This window comes from Peromyscus maniculatus, chromosome 1, assembly GCF_049852395.1.
Source record: "Peromyscus maniculatus bairdii isolate BWxNUB_F1_BW_parent chromosome 1, HU_Pman_BW_mat_3.1, whole genome shotgun sequence".
In the NCBI taxonomy this organism is placed as follows: domain Eukaryota; kingdom Metazoa; phylum Chordata; class Mammalia; order Rodentia; family Cricetidae; genus Peromyscus; species Peromyscus maniculatus.
In genome coordinates, this window is record NC_134852.1 from 15,910,501 (window position 1) to 15,915,961 (window position 5,461).

Sequence of the window (5,461 nt, forward strand, 5' to 3'; positions counted from 1 at the left end):
AGTCTGTCTTTTGGGCTATGTATTAAGGAAGTCTGCTGCTTCATGGCACAGGATCTCTTCCTCCTCCTGGGAACTAAGGGGAACCTTGCTTTGTCTTATGAACTAAAATGTTCTCTTTAGAACCCCACCATGCAGTTTGTGTTAATATATGAGGCTCTCACCTAAAGGACTGTCTGTCTCAGACCCCCTGTCCCTTGAACCCCTCCATTTTCTCATATCATCAGGATTTGAATATAGCAAGTATATTTGACACTTCAAAGTTTATTAAAAGTGCTTTTAAAATGTTATTATGCTCGGCATTGTGGTCCAGACATTTAAAAACCAGGGCTCAGTTGGCAAAGCCAGGAGACATCCGTGTTATAGAACACAAGATCTAAATAGAGTTCTAAGCCAGAGAAAATTACATAGTGAGATTCAAAAACGTATTAGATTTTTCACTCATTGATTTACCCATATATGTGCACACGTGCTGGCTCCTCTAGAGTCAGAGGACAGCTTGCAGGACTGGTGTCATCAGCCTTGGTGGCAGGTGTTTGCATCCACCGAGCCCTTATGGAGCTTGTGAATTTGCACATTTTAACACACTCTCTATTTCATTTCCTGTGCAACCCAGAAGCTATGCCCTGCAATTCTGAGAAGGAAACACAAAACCAGTTGGTGGGCAGCTCCATACTTTCATCAGCAATGAGTCATGAGCACATATACAAAACAATAGGTTTTCTTTTAAATAAATTGACAATAGAATGGTATACATTAAGTTATGGAGAGCAACCAATATCATGAAAATCTCCAGATCACATGAGTAAATCATATATACACTGATGAAATAAGACATTTTATACACCACTTCTCAAACATTTAAGTCCATCAGTACTTGTTTTGAACCCATTATGATGTAGGATACTAACACGGGGACATTTAGTCAGTTCCTTGCTGTGTTGTGTTGGTACAGAATGACATCTAAAAAACCATTGTGTAAGGTCTGGAGAAAAAGGCTCAGTGGGTAAGAGCACTGGCTGCTTTTCCAGAGGGTCTGGGTTCAATTCCCAGCACGCACGTGCAGTTCACAACTGCCTTTAACTCCTGTTTCAGGAAACCCAACACCTTCACACAGACATACATGCAGGAAAAACACATTAAATAAAAATAGATATTTTTTAAAATATTCTCCCATAGATGGTAGCAGATGGAAGGCAAAAGAAGTTATATCTCTGAGTTTGGGGCCAGCCTGCTCTACAGAGTGACTTCTAGAACACCCACAACCACACAGAGAAATAGTCTCAAAACACCAAAAATAAGCAAAACAAAAAAATGTAAAAAGCATCACTATAGTCTTGTAGGAGAAAATGGTATATAGCCTGCATCATGGATGTATGGGTTTTGGTCCTAATATGTTGTTTGTTTTGTTTTGCTTGCTGAGTTTTCAATTGACCTAAATGAGTGTTAAAAATGGATTCTTCTAGGACGTGTGTGTACAGCCAATAAGCAATGGTGAGAAAAGATCCATAATTCTTCTTTTGCTCTTTAGATGTTCTAAGTAACTAGTACTCTGATGCCTTTTTCAACAGCCACTCAAATATCTCCTTATACATGTCAAAACAAATGTATCCGGTGTGAAGATGAATCTTCTGAATCAAAGCCTCTGGAATCTCGAACACTTGGACATCATTGTACAGGATCCATGCTTGCTTTTGAAAATCATACACATTGCTTACATAATGACCTGAATAATGGGAGCTCCCAAAATGGCTGACAAGACTGACAAGTCTGTAATTCTGAGGATCATCTCTCAATACCACATTTTTTGACTCATCAACAGCATCTACTGTGTTGTTGCTTCCTGGAACATTGTTATTTCTAGGATTCTCTGATGTACCAAGGGAATCTTCATTATCTTTCTGATCTCTCAATTTTGAAGACTTATTCACATCCTTCTCTGTGTCCTCCTGAGTACCCTCAACACTTGGAGGTGATGCCTGAGGAAGGAATTCCTTGTGGAATCTATTCCTATAATTAGAGAGCACCTGTTTTGCCATATTTTGTGATCCTTCAAGAATCTTTCCTTCATTAAGATCACAATCATTGACAACCTTAGTGTTAGTGTGATGATCTGACATTCCATCTGCATTAATTTTCTCATAGTTCTTCACATTACTAGATGGTATTGACTGGCTGAGAGGCATCATCCCTTCAGGGACATTTGGGACATCACGGTCATCAAGTGGGACCTTATCAGTCAAGGGAAATGGTGGTTTCCTGTTTTCATTGTAGTGGGAAGATACATTTAGATACTTAGAAATCTCAACTGGTTGATGACTCTTCACCAACAACCCATTAGCGGTCAAGTGGTAGCGTTTCAGATGAACAATGAGGACCCTGGGGAGCCTCTTCAAAGTGTACCTGAGAACTGAATTCTTGTTCTTGCACTTCGCACAATTATGCTCAATTTATACTGGTGTAAAGAAAAGATCAAGGGACTTTTGGATAGATAGAGGCTCTTCTCTTGTCCCTTGGTGCAGGTCAACAGAGAGGTAATTACTCACTTCAGTGTTCAGAGTAGCCTCACCACAGGCTTCACAAACAATGGAGCTCTGCAGCTCTAATTCAAAATTAGCACTGACAGGACAAACAAACCTTTTGGGGATGGCAGTCTCAGCATATGTTGATGGAGATGACCTCTCAACTTCATTATCCTTCTCAGTGATCCACATGGCATTTAGTTTTTCCATATTCACTTTCATCTGGTCTAAACAGTGACTGAGAAACTCAAGGGCATCATTCTGTTCATTACCCAAGAATGTGTTTGCAACCATAGAAATGGATTTCTTCACATCCCTGAGTAACATTCCTTTGATCACCATATTCTGGATATCTTTCCAGACAAGCAGAAGGCTTAAGGGCTTGATAAAATTATCATTTGAAACTTTCTCCCATGGGATACCTTGTGTGAGCAAATCCATTGCAAACGTTGGAATCCCAAAAATAGATTGTAAAATGGAATTCATGTAACACGTGTTTCCCAAATTGGGGAAGCCTTCACGTTTCAGTTCCTTTATATAAATGTCTTGAGAAGGATGGACTTCATTATGTGTATATGTTTTGGTCTCCTGTCTAAACTTTGATCCACTTTCATCAGACCATATTTGTGTTGGAAGAACAATGACATAGAGGGTAGGACCCAAGAGGGTGTTGGGGTTGAATGAAGGTCCCAGTTTCCCAATGTTATGCTTCTCCTGATCTCTTAAAGCCACTGGTTTCTCTCCTTCAATTCTTTTATTCCTGGAGTTATAGGTTTTGGATTTCTTTTCTGATTCAGGATTATTTTCTTCAAGAATGTCCTCATTCACTTCTACAGTGGATGTTGATTTTCTCTTCCTGTTTTTGCTCTGTGTTTCTCCACTCTCTTTTTCAACATGACTGCTGCTGGAGTTTGGCTCTGAAACTGTCATCTTCATGGGCAGTGGAGTCCCACTTTCTTCTGTAGTATTCAAGGATCCACAAACTCGCTCCTGGTGTTTCCTGCAAAATGGATCACTGCTTTCAGGAATATGCTGATTACTCTTGGGTTCCTCGAGTTGTTGGGATTCAGATATATGAAAAGAATCCAGGCAATTCTTCAACCTTTCAACATCTGTAGAAGATAACTTGTCAATGAGTAAGGAAGTGTCATCTTTCAGAGTTAAATGCAGATGATGCTCTCCTGTCTCACAACAACTAACCATTACACCTGCAACATTATCACCCAGCTGAAAAACCCTGCTCCTTCCTTCCAACTTCAAGGAAACCACCAGATTAACCTTCTGTTTTCTTTCTACTATTTGGATGACTGCTTCTTTCCACTGAGAAGCCCGGGTGTGCTTGATCCGGTTCGTGCTTCGGATTTGGACAAAGCCGTTTATCTCTAGAGGCGCCATTCTTTCTTCACAGAGAAAGCTCCTGTAATCTAAAAACAAACAAAAAACACATTACAGAGATTGTTACTCAAAATATATTGATCACAATGTATATGTAAAACTCCAACTGACCAAAATTGGCTTTTATTTCTCTCTTCATGCCTCAATACTACAAAATGGGAAAGCTTATATTTTCTTTAAATATTTACAATTATGATTTATCAATTACAATTAGCAGAAACTGGAGTTACTTATAACCTTTAAATAAAAATTATTTAATAATGTGTGTGTGCATTTGTGCACATATGAGTACAGTGCCCTCAGAGTCCAGAAGAGGGCATCAGAGTCCCTAGAACTAGCATACAGGCAGTTTTGATCCACCCAGTGGAGGGGCTAGAAACTGAGCTCAGGTCCTCTGTAAGAGCGCTGAGCCATCTCTATTACATTCTCAAGTACATGCTTTAACCTCTGAGTTATTGAAGCTGTGTTCATTCTCTGGAAGACACACTCAGAGTGTGTTTGCTTTCTCTTTTTCTGACCCAATGTTTAATTGTGATGGTTAGTTCTATTTGTCAACATGCCACAACCTACCAGCACCTGGAAATTGAGCTTCATGAGGTTCCCCCCGATTGGGTTGGCCTGGTGGATTATCTCGGTTGCCTTAATTAGTGTGGAAAGACCCAGCTTTAAAGTGTGTGGCACTATTCCCTGCTTTAGTGTATGGCACTTTTCACTGCTTGGGGAACTAAAGTATATAAGGGTAGAGACATTGTCTGCATGCATTCATTTTCACTCTGCTCCTAGCTGTGACTGTCATATGACCAGCTGTTTCAAGTTCATGCAGCTGTGACTCCCCAAAGTGATGGACTGTAATCTGTGACTGTGAACTGAAATAATCCTTCCCCCTCATCCTGAGTTTCCCTGAATTTGGTTTTCCAGAGTGTTTTATCATAGCAAAAGAAATAAAAACTGCAAGTACCTTAAGTAAACTGTGGAGACAGTGCACGTCTGCTCTTCTTTGTCCCTCTGATGATGCTGAGACAATGAAGTTCTGGTCAGATTCTAGTCTCTGGTGCAAATGCAACAGTTAGGAAGATGAGCCTAAGTGGTCACCTCTGGGGCTGGCCTTTTTGATTGCAGGCTCCAGATCCAGATATACCGACCTGAGGTGGTCATGATAAAATCAAGGAGCACAAATGTAAATGTATGAAGGGCTGAAGATATAGTTGAGAATTTAAAGGACCAAGTATACACAAGACCCTAAATTCAATCCCTAGACTCACACACAAACAAATCTGCTCTATGTGACTGTATGTATGTAGGCAGAGGTTTCCTGTCCTACAGCCACTCTCAAATACGCACACTAAGACTTATATTAATTACAAATGCTTGGCCAATGTTCAGGCTTATTGTTAACTGGCTCTTACATTTTAAGTTAACCCATATTCCTTATTTCAGCTCTGCCATATGACGGTACCTTTGTTAACATGGCAGGTTCATGGACTCCATCTCTGTGTGGTGGTTACTCCAGACACTGTTCATCTTCCTTCCAGCATTCTCCTAGTGTG

The 5,461-nt window shown here is 40.2% G+C and overlaps 1 pseudogene; it reads right to left on the minus strand.

Moving 5' to 3' along the window:
- Positions 1 to 593: 593 nt before the first annotated feature.
- On the minus strand, positions 594 to 3,928 carry LOC102918633 (ubiquitin carboxyl-terminal hydrolase 29-like; annotated as a pseudogene).
- Between the last annotated feature and the right edge of the window lie 1,533 nt (positions 3,929 to 5,461).